Raw genomic sequence first — 24180 nt, forward strand, 5'->3', positions numbered from 1 at the left:
AAATTAACATCTGATTTTAATCTTTTGGCTATAACTTTAAAACTACTTGATAGAATCACTCCAAATTTTCAATGAATATTAGTTAGCGCATAAGCTATGATGTGGGTATAAAATAAAACAACTAATTGTATCAATTTTGACTATATCGCCCTGCACTACAAGCAGCTTGCACCCATCACCTGTGTATGTCTACAATCATAGATTGAATACAATAGCGCTCTTTTTTCAAACATACTAATCTTACAGATGTGAGTGATCAGCATGATATAGTTCAATGCATAGGTACCGCGTGAAAAAATTTCCATGACTATTCATTAATAGATAGGCTATGATGTGGGCACAAAATAAAACAACTCATCTTTTATTTAGGTAGTGGTCAAATAATTCTTTTGTACTCCATCCATTTGCATATCTTCTGGAGCGAGCCTATAGAGGAGATGATTTGAACTAATGACCTTATGTGCAAGCACTCCATAAGTAAAATACTTATGAAAACGTATGAAACTTGAACGGGGTGGTGGTGTGTGTGGGTGTGTGTAGGGGTGTGTGTGTGGGGGGGTTATCTTACAATTGCTATAGTGCCCATATTCATGACCTTTAAAGATGTCCGGATCTATGTTTGTCTTTATTACAATTTAAAACAAAACAATCAATTATCATGCCATAGATAAATTAGGGTTTTAAAACTTATTTTCGTGTTTCATAATGTCAATTGTCATGAATACAGAAGAATAGTTTATCTTACAATTGCTATAGTGCCCATATTCATAACCTTTAAAGATGTCCGGATCTATTTGAGTCTTTATTACAATTTAAAAAAAATCAATTATCATGCCATAGATAAATTAGGGCTTTAAAACTTATTTTCTTGTTTCACAATGTCAATTGTCATGAATACAGAAGACTAGTTTACTGGTTTGAATAAGTCACACACAAAAAAAAAGAAAAAAAAGGTTGAAACTGTTGAGGCTCGAACCACTAGCCTTCCGTTTCACCGTCTGAAGTACTGTCCATTACACCACGCTGTCATGTTGAAATAATTACGGATTCCGTGATATATGGGTGCGCATTGCATTCTCGTGATTATGAAAATGGTAAATCTCGACAGGCGATTTACATTTGCTAAAATCAGTAAAATGTAAATAATGTTAGAGCTAACAAAACGTAAAATAGTAAAATTAGATGTAGTTTTTTAACAAGCTTTCAAACAAAACACTTTACAAATAAAAGTTGACACCAAATCGGCCTAAATTATGAATTTTGTCAACGGTTTACCATTTCTAAATTAAAGAAACTCCTTGTATTAATATTCAGTATTAGGCTAGGGTAAACCGTCAAATCACTATGTGATTTAATGGGACGATTTACAATCGCACTTTACCATTTCACGCAAATAAAATATCAATTTTAAAGATATCTCTGCATGAGTAGGCCTACTTGATAAGCGTACTAATGCGATTTTGTTATTAGTTCGTTTTGTTTTGTTTTTTGCTCAAGGCGTTGGTCTGAAAAAAGGTGAAAAGGTCGTTTTTGACTATATTGCCCTGCACTGCGGCGCGTTCAGAATACTATACGTTTATATCATGCTGATCACTCACATCTGTAACATTAGTATGTTTGAAAAGAGCGTTATTGTATTCAATCTATGATTGTAGACATACACAGGTGAAGTGCAACCTGCTTGTAGTGCACAGGGCGATATAGTAGAAATTGCATTAGTTGTTTTATTTTATACCCATATCATAGCTTATGCACTAACTAATATTCATTGAAAATTTGGAGTGATTCTATCAAGTAGTTTTAAAGTTATAGCCAAAAGATTAAAATCAGATGTTAATTTTAGCGTTTGCCTCATACAATCCCCGAAATATGTCTTGAAACATTAAAGCGTCTTTAGGGGAAAATTAGTCCCCCCACTCCCCCGTGCAATGTTGAAACGTGCAAATGTGTTCAGCGTGTCTCCAAAGTGTCGCAACATTGAATGATGGGGGGTGGGGAAGGGAAAAGTGTTAATTGATGGCCCAGCTTTCTTCTAATTCAAAATATTGAACATTTTTATCCACATTAAATATACACTTTGGATTTCATTCAAGATGCCTAAAGCGTTTCAACGACATTTTTCGGGGATTGTCTGGGCAAACGCTAAAATTAACATCTGATTTTAATCTTTTTTGGCTATAACTTTAAAACTACTTGATAGAATCACTCCAAATTTTCAATGAATATTAGTTAGCGCATAAGCTATGATGTGGGTATAAAATAAACAACTAATTGTATCAATTTTGACTATATCGCCCTGCACTACAAGCAGCTTGCACCCATCACCTGTGTATGTCTACAATCATAGATTGAATACAATAGCGCTCTTTTCAAACATACTAATCTTACAGATGTGAGTGATCAGAATGATATAGTTCAATGCATAGGTACCGCGTGAAAAATTTCCATGACTATTCATTAATAGATAGGCTATGATGTGGGCACAAAAATATAAACAACTCATCTTTTATTTAGGTAGTGGTCAAATAATTCTTTTGTACTCCATCCATTTGCATATCTTCTGGAGCGTGCCTATAGAGGAGATGATTTGAACTAATGACCTTATGTGCAAGCACTCCATAAGTAAAATACTTATGAAACGTATGAAACTTGAACGGGGTGGTGGTGTGTGTGGGTGTGTGTAGGGGTGTGTGTGTGGGGGGGGTTATCTTACAATTGCTATAGTGCCCATATTCATGACCTTTAAAGATGTCCGGATCTATGTTTGTCTTTATTACAATTTAAAACAAAAACAATCAATTATCATGCCATAGATAAATTAGGGTTTTAAAAACTTATTTTCGTGTTTCATAATGTCAATTGTCATGAATACAGAAGAATAGTTTATCTTACAATTGCTATAGTGCCCATATTCATAACCTTTAAAGATGTCCGGATCTATTTGAGTCTTTATTACAATTTAAAAAAATCAATTATCATGCCATAGATAAATTAGGGCTTTAAAACTTATTTTCTTGTTTCACAATGTCAATTGTCATGAATACAGAAGAATAGTTTACTGGTTTGAATAAGTCACACACAAAAAAAAAGAAATAAAAAATTGAAACTGTTGAGGCTCGAACCACTAGCCTTCCGTTTCACCGTCTGAAGTACTGTCCATTACACCACGCTGTCATGTTGAAATAATTACGGGATTCCGTGATATATGGGTGCGCATTGCATTCTCGTGATTATGAAAATGGTAAATCTCGACAGGCGATTTACATTTGCTAAAATCAGTAAAATGTAAATAATGTTAGAGCTAACAAAACGTAAAATAGTAAAATTAGATGTAGTTTTAACAAGCTTTCAAACAAAACACTTTACAAATAAAATTTGACACAAAATCGGCCTAAATTATGAATTTTGTCAACGGTTTACCATTTCTAAATTAAAGAACTCCTTGTATTAATATTCAGTATTAGGCTAGGGTAAACCGTCAAATCACTATGTGATTTAATGGGACTATTACAATCGCACTTTACCATTTCACGCAAATAAAATATCAATTTTAAAGATATCTCTGCATGAGTAGGCCTACTTGATAAGCGTACTAATGCGATTTTGTTATTAGTTCGTTTTGTTTTGTTTTTGCTCGGGGGGGCGTTGGTCTGAAAAAGGTGAAAAAGGTCGTTTTTTGACTATATTGCCCTGCACTGCAGCGTTCACGCGATACCTATACATTGAACTATATCATGCTATGATCATCACATCTGTAACATTAGTATGTTTGAAAATAGCGTTATTGTATTCAATCTATGATTGTAGGCATACACAGGTGGGGGTTGCAACCTGCTGGTAGTGTATTGCGATATAGTCAAAATTGATACAATTAGTTGTTTTATTTTATACCCATATCATAGCTTATGCACTAACTAATATTCATTGAAAATTTGGAGTGATTCTATCAAGTAGTTTTAAAGTTATAGCCAAAAAGATTAAAATCAGATGTTAATTTTAGCGTTTGCCTCATACAATCCCCGAAATATGTCTTGAAACATTAGCGTCTTTAGGGAAAATTAGTCCCCCACTCCCCGTGCAATGTTGAAACGTGCAAATGTGTTCAGCGTGTCTCCAAAGTGTCGCAACATTGAATGATGGGGGGTGGGGAAGGGAAAAGTGTAATTGATGGCCCAGCTTTCTTCTAATTCCAAATATTGAACATTTTTATCCACATTAAATATACACTTTGGATTTCATTCAAGATGCCTAAAGCGTTTCAACGACATTTTTCGGGGATTGTCTGAGGCAAACGCTAAAATTAACATCTGATTTTAATCTTTTGGCCTGCACTTTAAAACTACTTGATGAGAATCACTCCAAATTTTCAATGAATATTAGTTAGCGTGATGTGGGTATAAAAAAACAACTAATTGTATCAATTTTGACTATATCGCCCTGCACCATGAAGCAGCTACCCATCACCTGTGTATGTCTACAATCATAGATTGAATACAATAGCGCTCTTTCAAACATACTAATCTTACAGATGTGAGTGATCAGCATGATATAGTTCAAATGTGCATAGGTATTCGCGTGAAAAAAATTTCCATGACTATTCATTAATAGATAGGCTATGATGTGGGCACAAAATAAAACAACTCATCTTTTATTTAGGTAGTGGTCAAATAATTCTTTTGTACTCCATCCATTTGCATATCTTCTGGAGCGTGCCTATAGAGGAGATGATTTGAACTAATGACCTTATGTGCAAGCACTCCATAAGTAAAATACTTATGAAACGTATGAAACTTGAACGGGGTGGTGGTGTGTGGGTGTGTGTAGGGTGTGTGTGTGGGGGGGGGTTATCTTACAATTGCTATAGTGCCCATATTCATGACCTTTAAAGATGTCCGGATCTATGTTTGTCTTTATTACAATTTAAAACAAAACAATCAATTATCATGCCATAGATAAATTAGGGTTTTAAAACTTATTTTCGTGTTTCATAATGTCAATTGTCATGAATACAGAAGAATAGTTTATCTTACAATTGCTATAGTGCCCATATTCATAACCTTTAAAGATGTCCGGATCTATTTGAGTCTTTATTACAATTTAAAAAAAATCAATTATCATGCCATAGATAAATTAGGGCTTTAAAACTTATTTTCTTGTTTCACAATGTCAATTGTCATGAATACAGAAGAATAGTTTACTGGTTTGAATAAGTCACACACAAAAAAAAAAGAAATAAAAAAGGTGAAACTGTTGAGGCTCGAACCACTAGCCTTCCGTTTCACCGTCTGAAGTACTGTCCATTACACCACGCTGTCATGTTGAAATAATTACGGGATTCCGTGATATATGGGTGCGCATTGCATTCTCGTGATTATGAAAATGGTAAATCTCGACAGGCGATTTACATTTGCTAAAATCAGTAAAATGTAAATAATGTTAGAGCTAACAAAACGTAAAATAGTAAAATTAGATGTAGTTTTTAACAAGCTTTCAAACAAAACACTTTACAAATAAAAGTTGACACCAAATCGGCCTAAATTATGAATTTTGTCAACGGTTTACCATTTCTAAATTAAAGAAACTCCTTGTATTAATATTCAGTATTAGGCTAGGGTAAACCGTCAAATCACTATGTGATTTAATGGGACGATTTACAATCGCACTTTACCATTTCACGCAAATAAAATATCAATTTTAAAGATATCTCTGCATGAGTAGGCCTACTTGATAAGCGTACTAATGCGATTTTGTTATTGGTTCGTTTTGTTTTGTTTTTGCTCGGGGGGGGCGTTGGTCTGAAAAAGGTGAAAAAGGTCGTTTTTGACTATATTGCCCTGCACTGCGGCGTTCACGCGATACCTATGCATTGAACTATATCATGCTGATCACTCACATCTGTAACATTAGTATGTTTGAAAAGAGCGTTATTGTATTCAATCTATGATTGTAGACATACACAGGTGGGGTGCAACCTGCTTGTAGTGCAGGGCGATATAGTCAAAATTGATACAATTAGTTGTTTTATTTTATACCCATATCATAGCTTATGCACTAACTAATATTCATTGAAAATTTGGAGTGATTCTATCAAGTAGTTTTAAAGTTATAGCCAAAAGATTAAAATCAGATGTTAATTTTAGCGTTTGCCTCAGACATGTATGCTATGATGTGGGTATAAAATAAAACAACTAATTGTATCAATTTTGACTATATCGCCCTGCACTACAAGCAGCTTGCACCCATCACCTGTGTATGTCTACAATCATAGATTGAATACAATAGCGCTCTTTTCAAACATACTAATCTTACAGATGTGAGTGATCAGCATGATATAGTTCAATGCATAGGTACCGCGTGAAAAATTTCCATGACTATTCATTAATAGATAGGCTATGATGTGGGCACAAAATAAAACAACTCATCTTTTATTTAGGTAGTGGTCAAATAATTCTTTTGTACTCCATCCATTTGCATATCTTCTGGAGCGTGCCTATAGAGGAGATGATTTGAACTAATGACCTTATGTGCAAGCACTCCATAAGTAAAATACTTATGAAACGTATGAAACTTGAACGGGGTGGTGGTGTGTGTGGGTGTGTGTAGGGGTGTGTGTGTGTGGGGGGGGGGGGGTTATCTTACAATTGCTATAGTGCCCATATTCATGACCTTTAAAGATGTCCGGATCTATGTTTGTCTTTATTACAATTTAAAACAAAAACAATCAATTATCATGCCATAGATAAATTAGGGTTTTAAAACTTATTTTCGTGTTTCATAATGTCAATTGTCATGAATACAGAAGAATAGTTTATCTTACAATTGCTATAGTGCCCATATTCATAACCTTTAAAGATGTCCGGATCTATTTGAGTCTTTATTACAATTTAAAAAAATCAATTATCATGCCATAGATAAATTAGGGCTTTAAAACTTATTTTCTTGTTTCACAATGTCAATTGTCATGAATACAGAAGAATAGTTTACTGGTTTGAATAAGTCACACACAAAAAAAAAAAGAAAAAAAAGGTGAAACTGTTGAGGCTCGAACCACTAGCCTTCCGTTTCACCGTCTGAAGTACTGTCCATTACACCACGCTGTCATGTTGAAATAATTACGGGATTCCGTGATATATGGGTGCGCATTGCATTCTCGTGATTATGAAAATGGTAAATCTCGACAGACGATTTACATTTGCTAAAATCAGTAAAATGTAAATAATGTTAGAGCTAACAAAACGTAAAATAGTAAAATTAGATGTAGTTTTTAACAAGCTTTCAAACAAAACACTTTACAAATAAAAGTTGACACCAAATCGGCCTAAATTATGAATTTTGTCAACGGTTTACCATTTCTAAATTAAAGAAACTCCTTGTATTAATATTCAGTATTAGGCTAGGGTAAACCGTCAAATCACTATGTGATTTAATGGGACGATTTACAATCGCACTTTACCATTTCACGCAAATAAAATATCAATTTTAAAGATATCTCTGCATGAGTAGGCCTACTTGATAAGCGTACTAATGCGATTTTGTTATTGGTTCGTTTTGTTTTGTTTTTTGCTCGGGGGGCGTTGGTCTGAAAAAGGTGAAAAAGGTCGTTTTTGACTATATTGCCCTGCACTGCGGCGTTCACGCGATACCTATGCATTGAACTATATCATGCTGATCACTCACATCTGTAACATTAGTATGTTTGAAAAGAGCGTTATTGTATTCAATCTATGATTGTAGACATACACAGGTGGGGGTGCAACCTGCTTGTAGTGCAGGGCGATATAGTCAAAATTGATACAATTAGTTGTTTTATTTTATACCCATATCATAGCTTATGCACTAACTAATATTCATTGAAAATTTGGAGTGATTCTATCAAGTAGTTTTAAAGTTATAGCCAAAAGATTAAAATCAGATGTTAATTTTAGCGTTTGCCTCTATACAATCCCCGAAATATGTCTTGAAAATTTAACGCGTCATTAGGGGAAAAAAAGTCCCCACTCCCCCGTGCAATGTTGAAACGTGCAAATGTGTTCAGCGTGTCTCCAAAGTGTCGCAACATTGAATGATGGGGGTGGGGAAGGAAAAGTGTTAATTGATGGCCCAGCTTTCTTCTAATTCCAAATATTGAACATTTTTATCCACATTAAATATACACTTTGGATTTCATTCAAGATGCCTAAAGCGTTTCAACGACATTTTTCGGGGATTGTCTGAGGCAAACGCTAAAATTAACATCTGATTTTAATCTTTTGGCTATAACTTTAAAACTACTTGATAGAATCACTCCAAATTTTCAATGAATATTAGTTAGCGCATAAGCTATGATGTGGGTATAAATAAAACAACTAATTGTATCAATTTTGACTATATCGCCCTGCACTACAAGCAGCTTGCACCCATCACCTGTGTATGTCTACAATCATAGATTGAATACAATAGCGCTCTTTTCAAACATACTAATCTTACAGATGTGAGTGATCAGCATGATATAGTTCAATGCATAGGTACCGCGTGAAAAAATTTCCATGACTATTCATTAATAGATAGGCTATGATGTGGGCACAAAATAAAACAACTCATCTTTTTATTTAGGTAGTGGTCAAATAATTCTTTTGTACTCCATCCATTTGCATATCTTCTGGAGCGTGCCTATAGAGGAGATGATTTGAACTAATGACCTTATGTGCAAGCACTCCATAAGTAAAATACTTATGAAACGTATGAAACTTGAACGGGGTGGTGGTGTGTGTGGGTGTGTGTAGGGGGGTGTGTGTGTGGGGGGGTTATCTTACAATTGCTATAGTGCCCATATTCATGACCTTTAAAGATGTCCGGATCTATGTTTGTCTTTATTACAATTTAAAACAAAAACAATCAATTATCATGCCATAGATAAATTAGGGTTTTAAAACTTATTTTCGTGTTTCATAATGTCAATTGTCATGAATACAGAAGAATAGTTTATCTTACAATTGCTATAGTGCCCATATTCATAACCTTTAAAGATGTCCGGATCTATTTGAGTCTTTATTACAATTTAAAAAAATCAATTATCATGCCATAGATAAATTAGGGCTTTAAAACTTATTTTCTTGTTTCACAATGTCAATTGTCATGAATACAGAAGAATAGTTTACTGGTTTGAATAAGTCACACACACAAAAAAAAGAAATAAAAAAGGTGAAACTGTTGAGGCTCGAACCACTAGCCTTCCGTTTCACCGTCTGAAGTACTGTCCATTACACCACGCTGTCATGTTGAAATAATTACGGGATTCCGTGATATATGGGTGCGCATTGCATTCTCGTGATTATGAAAATGGTAAATCTCGACAGGCGATTTACATTTGCTAAAATCAGTAAAATGTAAATAATGTTAGAGCTAACAAAACGTAAAATAGTAAAATTAGATGTAGTTTTTAACAAGCTTTCAAACAAAACACTTTACAAATAAAAGTTGACACCAAATCGGCCTAAATTATGAATTTTGTCAACGGTTTACCATTTCTAAATTAAAGAAACTCCTTGTATTAATATTCAGTATTAGGCTAGGGTAAACCGTCAAATCACTATGTGATTTAATGGGACGATTTACAATCGCACTTTACCATTTCACGCAAATAAAATATCAATTTTAAAGATATCTCTGCATGAGTAGGCCTACTTGATAAGCGTACTAATGCGATTTTGTTATTGGTTCGTTTTGTTTTGTTTTTTGCTCGGGGGGCGTTGGTCTGAAAAAGGTGAAAAAGGTCGTTTTTGACTATATTGCCCTGCACTGCGGCGTTCACGCGATACCTATGCATTGAACTATATCATGCTGATCACTCACATCTGTAACATTAGTATGTTTGAAAAGAGCGTTATTGTATTCAATCTATGATTGTAGACATACACAGGTGGGGGTGCAACCTGCTTGTAGTGCAGGGCGATATAGTCAAAATTGATACAATTAGTTGTTTTATTTTATACCCATATCATAGCTTATGCACTAACTAATATTCATTGAAAATTTGGAGTGATTCTATCAAGTAGTTTTAAAGTTATAGCCAAAAGATTAAAATCAGATGTTAATTTTAGCGTTTGCCTCAGACATGTATGCTATGATGTGGGTATAAAATAAAACAACTAATTGTATCAATTTTGACTATATCGCCCTGCACTACAAGCAGCTTGCACCCATCACCTGTGTATGTCTACAATCATAGATTGAATACAATAGCGCTCTTTTCAAACATACTAATCTTACAGATGTGAGTGATCAGCATGATATAGTTCAATGCATAGGTACCGCGTGAAAAAATTTCCATGACTATTCATTAATAGATAGGCTATGATGTGGGCACAAAATAAAACAACTCATCTTTTATTTAGGTAGTGGTCAAATAATTCTTTTGTACTCCATCCATTTGCATATCTTCTGGAGCGTGCCTATAGAGGAGATGATTTGAACTAATGACCTTATGTGCAAGCACTCCATAAGTAAAATACTTATGAAACGTATGAAACTTGAACGGGGTGGTGGTGTGTGTGGGTGGGTGGAGGGGGTGTGTGTGTGGGGGGGGGGTTATCTTACAATTGCTATAGTGCCCATATTCATGACCTTTAAAGATGTCCGGATCTATGTTTGTCTTTATTACAATTTAAAACAAAAACAATCAATTATCATGCCATAGATAAATTAGGGTTTTAAAACTTATTTTCGTGTTTCATAATGTCAATTGTCATGAATACAGAAGAATAGTTTATCTTACAATTGCTATAGTGCCCATATTCATAACCTTTAAAGATGTCCGGATCTATTTGAGTCTTTATTACAATTTAAAAAAAAAAAAATCAATTATCATGCCATAGATAAATTAGGGCTTTAAAACTTATTTTCTTGTTTCACAATGTCAATTGTCATGAATACAGAAGAATAGTTTACTGGTTTGAATAAGTCACACACAAAAAAAAAATAAAAAAAAAAGGTGAAACTGTTGAGGCTCGAACCACTAGCCTTCCGTTTCACCGTCTGAAGTACTGTCCATTACACCACGCTGTCATGTTGAAATAATTACGGGATTCCGTGATATATGGGTGCGCATTGCATTCTCGTGATTATGAAAATGGTAAATCTCGACAGACGATTTACATTTGCTAAAATCAGTAAAATGTAAATAATGTTAGAGCTAACAAAACGTAAAATAGTAAAATTAGATGTAGTTTTTAACAAGCTTTCAAACAAAACACTTTACAAATAAAAGTTGACACCAAATCGGCCTAAATTATGAATTTTGTCAACGGTTTACCATTTCTAAATTAAAGAAACTCCTTGTATTAATATTCAGTATTAGGCTAGGGTAAACCGTCAAATCACTATGTGATTTAATGGGACGATTACAATCGCACTTTACCATTTCACGCAAATAAAATATCAATTTTAAAGATATCTCTGCATGAGTAGGCCTACTTGATAAGCGTACTAATGCGATTTTGTTATTGGTTCGTTTTGTTTTGTTTTTTGCTCGGGGGGGGGGGGGCGTTGGTTTGAAAAAGGTGAAAAAGGTCGTTTTTTGTCTATATTGCCCTGCACTGCGGCGTTCACGCGATACCTATGCATTGAACTATATCATGCTGATCACTCACATCTGTAACATTAGTATGTTTGAAAAGAGCGTTATTGTATTCAATCTATGATTGTAGACATACACAGGTGGGGGTGCAACCTGCTTGTAGTGCAGGGCGATATAGTCAAAATTGATACAATTAGTTGTTTTATTTTATACCCATATCATAGCTTATGCACTAACTAATATTCATTGAAAATTTGGAGTGATTCTATCAAGTAGTTTTAAAGTTATAGCCAAAAGATTAAAATCAGATGTTAATTTTAGCGTTTGCCTCATACAATCCCCGAAATATGTCTTGAAACATTAAAGCGTCTTTAGGGAAAATTAGTCCCCACTCCCCGTGCAATGTTGAAACGTGCAAATGTGTTCAGCGTGTCTCCAAAGTGTCGCAACATTGAATGATGGGGGGTGGGGAAGGGGAAAGTGTTAATTGATGGCCCAGCTTTCTTCTAATTCCAAATATTGAACATTTTTATCCACATTAAATATACACTTTGGATTTCATTCAAGATGCCTAAAGCGTTTCAACGACATTTTTCGGGGATTGTCTGAGGCAAACGCTAAAATTAACATCTGATTTTAATCTTTTGGCTATAACTTTAAAACTACTTGATAGAATCACTCCAAATTTTCAATGAATATTAGTTAGCGCATAAGCTATGATGTGGGTATAAAATAAAACAACTAATTGTATCAATTTTGACTATATCGCCCTGCACTACAAGCAGCTTGCACCCATCACCTGTGTATGTCTACAATCATAGATTGAATACAATAGCGCTCTTTTCAAACATACTAATCTTACAGATGTGAGTGATCAGCATGATATAGTTCAATGCATAGGTACCGCGTGAAAAAATTTCCATGACTATTCATTAATAGATAGGCTATGATGTGGGCACAAAATAAAACAACTCATCTTTTATTTAGGTAGTGGTCAAATAATTCTTTTGTACTCCATCCATTTGCATATCTTCTGGAGCGTGCCTATAGAGGAGATGATTTGAACTAATGACCTTATGTGTAAGCACTCCATAAGTAAAATACTTATGAAACGTATGAAACTTGAACGGGGTGGTGGTGTGTGTGGGTGTGTGTAGGGGTGTGTGTGTGGGGGGGGGGTTATCTTACAATTGCTATAGTGCCCATATTCATGACCTTTAAAGATGTCCGGATCTATGTTTGTCTTTATTACAATTTAAAACAAAAACAATCAATTATCATGCCATAGATAAATTAGGGTTTTAAAACTTATTTTCGTGTTTCATAATGTCAATTGTCATGAATACAGAAGAATAGTTTATCTTACAATTGCTATAGTGCCCATATTCATAACCTTTAAAGATGTCCGGATCTATTTGAGTCTTTATTACAATTTTTAAAAAATCAATTATCATGCCATAGATAAATTAGGGCTTTAAAACTTATTTTCTTGTTTCACAATGTCAATTGTCATGAATACAGAAGAATAGTTTACTGGTTTGAATAAGTCACACACAAAAAAAAAAAATAAAAAGGTGAAACTGTTGAGGCTCGAACCACTAGCCTTCCGTTTCACCGTCTGAAGTACTGTCCATTACACCACGCTGTCATGTTGAAATAATTACGGGATTCCGTGATATATGGGTGCGCATTGCATTCTCGTGATTATGAAAATGGTAAATCTCGACAGGCGATTTACATTTGCTAAAATCAGTAAAATGTAAATAATGTTAGAGCTAACAAAACGTAAAATAGTAAAATTAGATGTAGTTTTTAACAAGCTTTCAAACAAAACACTTTACAAATAAAAGTTGACACCAAATCGGCCTAAATTATGAATTTTGTCAACGGTTTACCATTTCTAAATTAAAGAAACTCCTTGTATTAATATTCAGTATTAGGCTAGGGTAAACCGTCAAATCACTATGTGATTTAATGGGACGATTTACAATCGCACTTTACCATTTCACGCAAATAAAATATCAATTTTAAAGATATCTCTGCATGAGTAGGCCTACTTGATAAGCGTACTAATGCGATTTTGTTATTGGTTCGTTTTGTTTTGTTTTTTGCTCGGGGGGGGCGTTGGTCTGAAAAAGGTGAAAAAGGTCGTTTTTTGACTATATTGCCCTGCACTGCGGCGTTCACGCGATACCTATGCATTGAACTATATCATGCTGATCACTCACATCTGTAACATTAGTATGTTTGAAAAGAGCGTTATTGTATTCAATCTATGATTGTAGACATACACAGGTGGGGTGCAACCTGCTTGTAGTGCAGGGCGATATAGTCAAAATTGATACAATTAGTTGTTTTATTTTATACCCATATCATAGCTTATGCACTAACTAATATTCATTGAAAATTTGGAGTGATTCTATCAAGTAGTTTTAAAGTTATAGCCAAAAGATTAAAATCAGATGTTAATTTTAGCGTTTGCCTCAGACATGTATGCTATGATGTGGGTATAAAATAAAACAACTAATTGTATCAATTTTGACTATATCGCCCTGCACTACAAGCAGCTTGCACCCATCACCTGTGTATGTCTACAATCATAGATTGAATACAATAGCGCTCTTTTCAAACATACTAATCTTACAGATGTGAGTGATCAGCATGATATAGTTCAATGCATAGGTACCGCGTGAAAAAATTTCCATGACTATTCATTAATAGATAGGCTATGATGTGGGCACAAAATAAAACAACTCATCTTTTATTTAGGTAGTGGTCAAATAATTCTTTTGTACTCCATCCATTTGCATATCTTCTGGAGCGTGCCTATAGAGGAGATGATTTGAACTAATGACCTTATGTGCAAGCACTCCATAAGTAAAATACTTATGAAACGTATGAAACTTGAACGGGGTGGTGGTGTGTGTGGGTGTGTGTAGGGGTGTGTGTGTGGGGGGTTATCTTACAATTGCTATAGTGCCCATATTCATGACCTTTAAAGATGTCCGGATCTATGTTTGTCTTTATTACAATTTAAAACAAAAACAATCAATTATCATGCCATAGATAAATTAGGGTTTTAAAACTTATTTTCGTGTTTCATAATGTCAATTGTCATGAATACAGAAGAATAGTTTATCTTACAATTGCTATAGTGCCCATATTCATAACCTTTAAAGATGTCCGGATCTATTTGAGTCTTTATTACAATTTAAAAAAAATCAATTATCATGCCATAGATAAATTAGGGCTTTAAAACTTATTTTCTTGTTTCACAATGTCAATTGTCATGAATACAGAAGAATAGTTTACTGGTTTGAATAAGTCACACACAAAAAAAAGAATAAAAAGGTGAAACTGTTGAGGCTCGAACCACTAGCCTTCCGTTTCACCGTCTGAAGTACTGTCCATTACACCACGCTGTCATGTTGAAATAATTACGGGATTCCGTGATATATGGGTGCGCATTGCATTCTCGTGATTATGAAAATGGTAAATCTCGACAGGCGATTTACATTTGCTAAAATCAGTAAAATGTAAATAATGTTAGAGCTAACAAAACGTAAAATAGTAAAATTAGATGTAGTTTTAACAAGCTTTCAAACAAAACACTTTACAAATAAAAGTTGACACCAAATCGGCCTAAATTATGAATTTTGTCAACGGTTTACCATTTCTAAATTAAAGAAACTCCTTGTATTAATATTCAGTATTAGGCTAGGGTAAACCGTCAAATCACTATGTGATTTAATGGGACGATTTACAATCGCACTTTACCATTTCACGCAAATAAAATATCAATTTTAAAGATATCTCTGCATGAGTAGGCCTACTTGATAAGCGTACTAATGCGATTTTGTTATTGGTTCGTTTTGTTTTGTTTTTTGCTCGGGGGGGGGGGGCGTTGGTCTGAAAAAGGTGAAAAAGGTCGTTTTTTTACTATATTGCCCTGCACTGCGGCGTTCACGCGATACCTATGCATTGAACTATATCATGCTGATCACTCACATCTGTAACATTAGTATGTTTGAAAAGAGCGTTATTGTATTCAATCTATGATTGTAGACATACACAGGTGGGGTGCAACCTGCTTGTAGTGCAGGGCGATATAGTCAAAATTGATACAATTAGTTGTTTTATTTTATACCCATATCATAGCTTATGCACTAACTAATATTCATTGAAAATTTGGAGTGATTCTATCAAGTAGTTTTAAAGTTATAGCCAAAAGATTAAAATCAGATGTTAATTTTAGCGTTTGCCTCAGACATGTATGCTATGATGTGGGTATAAAATAAAACAACTAATTGTATCAATTTTGACTATATCGCCCTGCACTACAAGCAGCTTGCACCCATCACCTGTGTATGTCTACAATCATAGATTGAATACAATAGCGCTCTTTTCAAACATACTAATCTTACAGATGTGAGTGATCAGCATGATATAGTTCAATGCATAGGTACCGCGTGAAAAAAATTTCCATGACTATTCATTAATAGATAGGCTATGATGTGGGCACAAAATAAAACAACTCATCTTTTATTTAGGTAGTGGTCAAATAATTCTTTTGTACTCCATCCATTTGCATATCTTCTGGAGCGTGCCTATAGAGGAGATGATTTGAACTAATGACCTTATGTGCAAGCACTCCATAAGTAAAATACTTATGAAACGTATGAAACTTGAACGGGGTGGTGGTGTGTGTGGGTGTGTGTAGGGGTGTGTGTGTGGGGGGGGGGGGGTTATCTTACAATTGCTATAGTGCCCATATTCATGACCTTTAAAGATGTCCGGATCTATGTTTGTCTTTATTACAATTTAAAACAAAAACAATCAATTATCATGCCATAGATAAATTAGGGTTTTAAAACTTATTTTCGTGTTTCATAATGTCAATTGTCATGAATACAGAAGAATAGTTTATCTTACAATTGCTATAGTGCCCATATTCATAACCTTTAAAGATGTCCGGATCTATTTGAGTCTTTATTACAATTTAAAAAAATCAATTATCATGCCATAGATAAATTAGGGCTTTAAAACTTATTTTCTTGTTTCACAATGTCAATTGTCATGAATACAGAAGAATAGTTTACTGGTTTGAATAAGTCACACACAAAAAAAAGAAATAAAAAGGTGAAACTGTTGAGGCTCGAACCACTAGCCTTCCGTTTCACCGTCTGAAGTACTGTCCATTACACCACGCTGTCATGTTGAAATAATTACGGGATTCCGTGATATATGGGTGCGCATTGCATTCTCGTGATTATGAAAATGGTAAATCTCGACAGACGATTTACATTTGCTAAAATCAGTAAAATGTAAATAATGTTAGAGCTAACAAAACGTAAAATAGTAAAATTAGATGTAGTTTTTAACAAGCTTTCAAACAAAACACTTTACAAATAAAAGTTGACACCAAATCGGCCTAAATTATGAATTTTGTCAACGGTTTACCATTTCTAAATTAAAGAAACTCCTTGTATTAATATTCAGTATTAGGCTAGGGTAAACCGTCAAATCACTATGTGATTTAATGGGACGATTTACAATCGCACTTTACCATTTCACGCAAATAAAATATCAATTTTAAAGATATCTCTGCATGAGTAGGCCTACTTGATAAGCGTACTAATGCGATTTTGTTATTGGTTCGTTTTGTTTTGTTTTTTGCTCGGGGGGCGTTGGTCTGAAAAAGGTGAAAAAGGTCGTTTTTTGACTATATTGCCCTGCACTGCGGCGTTCACGCGATACCTATGCATTGAACTATATCATGCTGATCACTCACATCTGTAACATTAGTATGTTTGAAAAGAGCGTTATTGTATTCAATCTATGATTGTAGACATACACAGGTGGGGTGCAACCTGCTTGTAGTGCAGGGCGATATAGTCAAAATTGATACAATTAGTTGTTTTATTTTATACCCATATCATAGCTTATGCACTAACTAATATTCATTGAAAATTTGGAGTGATTCTATCAAGTAGTTTTAAAGTTATAGCCAAAAGATTAAAATCAGATGTTAATTTTAGCGTTTGCCTCATACAATCCCCGAAATATGTCTTGAAACATTAAAGCGTCTTTAGGGGAAAATAAGTCCCCCCTCCCCGTGCAATGTTGAAACGTGCAAATGTGTTCAGCGTGTCTCCAAAGTGTCGCAACATTGAATGATGGGGGGTGGGGAAGGGAAAAGTGTTAATTGATGGCCCAGCTTTCTTCTAATTCCAAATATTGAACATTTTTATCCACATTAAATATACACTTTGGATTTCATTCAAGATGCCTAAAGCGTTTCAACGACATTTTTCGGGGATTGTAGATTGAAGACTGTCCTCTTTTTGTGTACGCCATACTTCGAAAAGGCTAATGACCTACAACTTACACTCTTTTGTGTGATATTCTCTCTCCAGAGAGTTAGCCTGTAGCCTATAAAATGGCCCTTGAAGAGTGTAGTATTAACGATTATTATAATCTATAGGTTTTGGCTTCTTTTCAAATAATACGCTTACCCCGGACAGTGACTTGATCTAGAGCCAATCTTTGTAGACCACTAGTAAACTTTACCTCAAACCCAACCTGTAAAATATAAAAAGAAGGAGAAAAAAGCTCTTCTTTAATGCCAGTTTGACTTGTTGGCTGGAATGTCGTGGTTTTTTAGATATCCAGTACACATCAACTACCTATGGTTGTATATGAGTGGGAAAACCCCACAGACACGTCAGTACAGCCCTGCTCCCGCCTCTAAACAGTCTCTCGGCAAGAATGATGAATATTGATTTTTGTGGTTTTGTGTTATATTTACTCTTGTTTAATGCCCTGCGGGGCTGTAATATTTTGGAACTTTATTCGTTGGAAGTCTTTACTATGGAAGTCATGTCCATAGTAAAGAGTGTGAGGTAATCAGGGGCAGTACTGTACCGGACTTTCCCTACACATACACCACCATAAATATCATTCTGGCTATCTGAGAGCATTGGACCTTTCACAGAGAGCAATGTATGTCAGTTGCCTAACGAATGTTCTTTCATATATTTACCAATTTGACAGTTAATCGAACACGCAGTTATTTAAGCCAAAATGTTGACATGGAACCTGTTAATTTGAAACAGTATCGGACCATTTTCATTCAAATTCTGCTCTCGCTACATTCCCACGCACGCTTTATATTATGGGAAGGAAGTTTGGTACAAATATCCACGTTTTGATTTATATAGAGCTTTTATACCAATTAAAGGGGGTAACTTCAGCCAGCGATTTTACAATATTTTACACCTGAAAAGTCCTATATTGTCACACCCATAATGGGATGGAACGTGTTCACGTACGATAAATGACGTCATTTTCAAAGAAAAAAAAAACCTTTCCTTAAAAGATCATTCATGCAGTTGATTGAAGAAAATTATATTTAGACCGGTCATTTTTGCTACAGCCTAGCTTGCACGAACGTGCTACAATGAGGTGGAGAAAGGATAGAGTTTTTAAATTGACTTCAGATGATTATAGTTCCTATTAGAAATAGAAAACATGTGTTAATATTATGATGGATTTTAGCAACCTTGGCGTTGAGACATATGCATATGCTCTGATATTTCTTACTTGTCAAATAATAATATGTCGTAACAAGATGAAATATATAAATTCGTCAAATATTGTATGACATATCTTTTCCACAATTTATTTCCACGCTTATTTTCCGACCGGTTTCTTATTAGTTACTTTAATTAGTAAATTATTATGTCTTGCAAACCTATCGTATTTCATTTGTTAAAAAACAAAAAGGATACCAATATGTTCAAACAAACTTCTTTGCACACAACCCGCATTCACTAAGAGTAACAGGAGCTATCATAATCAATAATATTGAGAAGCCCAATTGCTCCACAGTGTATGTAAAATAGTTGTATTGCGATGATATAAGTTAAGAAGAGATGAATACCCAGCAAACACAAAAACGTTTTAAAAACGTTTTAGATAAGTTATATTTTGGCTTTTGGTTTTGGTAAAAACGTTTTAATAACATTAAAATGTCGGGTTATGTAAAGGTCATGATAACGTTTTAAAACGTTTTGTATGAAAACACACTACAACAATATTTTTAAATGTTTTCAAAAAATGTTATTGTAAACTATTTTTGCAAACATTTTTGCCAAATATTGTGTCAAGACTTAAATAACATTATATTAAAATGTTTGAACCCAGCAAACACAGAAATGTTTTTAAAATGTTTTTTTCAAAACCTTTTAATAACATTTAAATGTCGGGTTATATAAAGGTCATGAAAACGTTTTTAAAACGTTATTGAAAATATTATGGGCAAACATTTTTCGCAAAATATTTTTTCAACCCTAAAATAACATTCTGTTTAGAATGTTTTGTATCAAGTTTTCAAGAATGTTTTTGAAATGTTATTAAAACGTTTTTATACCCTTTATATAACCCGACATTTAAACGTTTTCTGTAAAACATTTTTGTTTGCTGAGCAGTAGATTATCAAAAATGTTTTTAAGGTTATGAAAACGTTTTATACTCTTAATATACCCTTTGTATAACCCGACATTTAAACGTTTTCTGACAACCTTTTATAACCTTTTGCGAATGATGTCGAAAACGTTTTTGTTTGCTGGGATATTACGTATGATAGGTTTGTTCCCTATTTTGGACAATGGTCACTACATACCTTAGGAGAACAATGTTATAAATTTCCTCATGTACATCGGTCACCATTGACCACCCTTGTTTAGGCCGTAAGACCTATTCTCGTAAGGTTAGCAACTATTTTAAACTGTTGCGATTTGATAGTTCACAGCATCTTGCGAATGGTAATGAGCTTTGGCAAATATTGCGTTGATCATTTTATATCGCGCGTTTAGAAGAATTTAAATATGACAGATATACTTTTGTAGGTCCTGTGGCTCTTGCGTTAAGTTGTAAAGAAGGCTGAAACAACAACACTTTTGTAAAAGGTACAAAACTCATTAACAACAATAAATCAATCACGTTTTCAAAGTATGATTTGTAGAATGTTGTTTTTCAATTATATATTGATTTAAATATTGAACTTTTTTTTTTTTGCTTTCGACCAACAATACGTCGTGTACCCTTAAGTCTTGTGTGATTACGGCTAAATGGATGTTAGATTTTATCATCAAAACACGGTCAAAATTCTTTATAATTGAACTAAACAGATGCAATTATCAATATCAACAACGGATCTTCGATGATTGCAATCAACTCCCCAAATACGTAATGAAAAGAATTAAACAATTAGCTAGTTTCCTGTTCCAGTCGTTTTGGGATTTGAAATGGGCATTTTCGTTAAAATCAATCAACGTTTAATGACCACAAAATTATTCCTACATGAAAGAGTCAATTGAATTTGCGTGTTATCCTTAAGCGCTGCATTTGTTTTAATCTGTAGATTTTTGATATCAAAACTGGTTTAGTTTGTTGCACTTCAGCCGGGACTTAAGCTTCCGTTTCCATCCTAATAATATAATACCAATTTGAGGCGTATAAACAAGTGTTAGATGAAATCAAAGTCTGAAATCGATTGTGCCACAAGCCTTTCCATAAGGTAGGTCTATATTTTTGAATGTTGAATGGAACTTTTAAATTCAATTACGTGTGGAAAGTAAATTACACACTTTCTACTATCCAGTTGATTTGCACAGCTCCATACACCCAGCAAACACAAAAACGTTTTAAATAAGTTATATTTTGGCTTTTGGTTTAGGTAAAAACATTTTAATAACATTAAAATGACGGGTTAAAGGTCATGATAACGTTTTAAAACGTTTTGTATGAAAACACACTACAACTATATTTTTTAAATGTTTTCAAAAAATGTTATTGCAAACTATTTTTGCAAACATTTTTGCCAAATATTTTGTCAATACTTAAATAACATTATGTTAAAATATTTGAACCCAGCAAGCACAGAAATGTTCTTAAAATGTTTTTTTCAAAACCTTTTAATAACATTTAAATGTCGGGTTATATAAAGGTCATGAAAACGTTTTTAAAACGTTATTGAAAATGTTTTGGGCAAACATTTTTCGCAAAAATATTTTTCAACCCCAAAATAACATTCTGTTTAGAATGTTTTGTATCAAGTTTTCAAGAATGTTTTTGGAATGTTATTAAAACGTTTTTATACCCTTTATATAACCCGACATTTAAACGTTTTCTGTAAAACACTTTTGTTTGCTGAGCAGTAGATTATCAAAAAATGTTTTTTAAAGTTATGAAAACGTTTTATTCTCTTAATATACCCTTTATGTAACCCGACATTTAAACGTTTTCTGACAACCTTTTATAACCTTTTGCGAATGATGTCGAAAACGTTTTGTGTTTGCTGGGCAGTTATATCAGCAAATCAGTCACCCGTATATACACAGGAGCATGTGAAGAAACTGGCAGCCATTTTGAATGACTCATGTGAAACAAAAAATATAATGATTGTCTAATTTACCACAATGGATAGAATGGAGCATCAACTATGAATTCGCAGTATTGCGCAATTTAGATTTTCACATCGATACGTCATTATGGCTGCAACCGCTAAAGCTTTTTGGCTGTTCCAAACCAGGCTTATGTCCAAATTTAATGTTTTCCCATGCAAATGACAGAATAATTTGAAAATAATTACTTGGTACTCTAGTAAGATTTAATCTTTCCCTAGAGAAGTCTTTTCAAAGGGCAGAATGTTTAGAAAAATACATTCAAGTCAAGTCAATGAAGCAGTCTTATTGCTCACGGAAAGTCCGATATCGTGTGCGTGCGAATTATTTTCACATCAAGTACCTGTTAAGCTTTAATGTCAACGATATATGCGTTTGTTAGGTGACAAATAACCAATGAATATCAAGACATTCAAGGTCTTTAATCAAACCAGTCTGTCGATGATTTTAATATTTTAATATTGCGCATAACACAGATGTATAAAAAATTCTTCGCGGTCGACAACTGCGTCTTTAAAACAAAGACAGGCGTTGAGGTGACCGGAACTAAGGAAATTAATCATTATCTGCTCATTTTGGTCATTTTTGGATATTTTGCTGGGATTTTTTGTCCATGATGAAAAGTCAAATATTAAGACATGAGGCTTTTTTTTTAAACTTACACTGACATGAATATTTTGTTTCAACTTGGTCCCATCAGGAACCAAGCGTGTCTCCACACGGATTTACCATAAACAAACAATTACATTAATCAAAAGTACTACTTAAACTGACGCTAAATGGTTCGTTGCAAGTAAACCGAACCGATTTAGTTTGCCATGATCCAGTGGATATTGGAACGGTTTTATTTTTCCACACGCTAGTACTCGTAACTGCACATTTCTTGCATCAATAGCGCCATCTATAGTTGATAGATAGTAGCAGAAGTTAACATTCCATTTGGAGGGCTGCATGCTTTGGATTCCTCTCAACACTGTCATCTGTTGGACACAGCTGCTTTGGCATGAAACAAATGCGAAGCTATCTGAAAAACAGGAGCAGGGTGGAAACGACAAGGATAAATCTTAGCACAAGTTAACAAAATATTTTGGAATAATCTTGTGATTTGTATGTGAAACAGCACTTGTTATGGTGTATCAATCACTATTTTGCCTGCCCCACGTACTGCACGTACTACAGGACTATATGATAAAACAAATGAATACACGAGAGTCATCTAAGGGATATCAAATGAGACACCTCCCAATACGTTATTCAGTCTTCTGGAGTATTACATGTTATTAAATATATAGTTCAGTCTGTATAGTGGGGTTGAACTATACCCCAAAAATATGGATTTAAACCACCTTGCGAATCCTTACCAATCAGCATACAGACTACTGCACAGCACTGAATCAGCACTTATAAAAGTAAAAAATGACATTATGTTTTCAATTGATGCTAACAGAGCTGTTCTTCTTGTATTATTGGACTTGTCAGCTGCCTTTGACACAATTGATCATAACATCTTAATTTCTCGTCTTTCTCAACGAATTTGTATCAAAGGACCCGCACTAAACTGGTTTCGTTCATATCTTGCTGATTGGTCTACCCAAGTGGATATAGCAGGTCAACTCTCAGAGCCAATTATCTCGCAGTTTGGTTTGCCACAGGGTTCTGTAGTTGGACCTGTTGGCTACACTGTGTACACCCTTCCAGTTGGTGACATTGCAAATTATCATAATGTTTCTCATCATGTTTATGCCGATGATACACAGTTATATGTATCATTTAATCCCAAAGTGCCGGACGATCTTGACAGTGCAATAATTCGACTTCAAAATTGTATATTAGATATAAAAAACTGGATGACTGCAAACAAACTGTCGTTAAATGATAGTAAAACAGAATTCTTTATAGCTGCATCACCATATTATTATAACAAACATTTGCCACCTAATATAACTTTATCTATTGGAAATGAACGCATCGAATCTGCAAAGACCATTAGGAATCTGGGTGCTTTTTCGATACTCACATGACTATGTCTTCTCATATTACAAATGTTAGCAAATCTGTTATCTTTCATCTTCGAAACATCGCTAGAATTAGGAAATATATCGACCAACCTACATGTCATCATGCCACACGTTCATTGATACTTTCTCGTCTTGACTATTG

At 34.2% G+C, this 24180-nt stretch overlaps 1 protein-coding gene across 1 annotated transcript in view; it reads right to left on the reverse strand.

Moving 5' to 3' along the window:
• The window catches only part of LOC140166376 (uncharacterized), a 69558-nt gene extending 46651 nt beyond the window's left edge, over positions 1-22907 (reverse strand). Inside the window, exons 1-2 of the mRNA XM_072189827.1 lie at positions 22795-22907; positions 18070-18136 (exon numbers count right to left, since the gene is read on the reverse strand). The gene's annotated coding sequence lies outside the window, so the exon portion shown is untranslated. The remainder of the gene's footprint in view (positions 1-18069; positions 18137-22794) is intronic.
• Positions 22908-24180: the final 1273 nt, after the last annotated feature.

Source organism: Amphiura filiformis, chromosome 12 (genome assembly GCF_039555335.1).
Source record: "Amphiura filiformis chromosome 12, Afil_fr2py, whole genome shotgun sequence".
NCBI lineage: Eukaryota > Metazoa > Echinodermata > Ophiuroidea > Amphilepidida > Amphiuridae > Amphiura > Amphiura filiformis.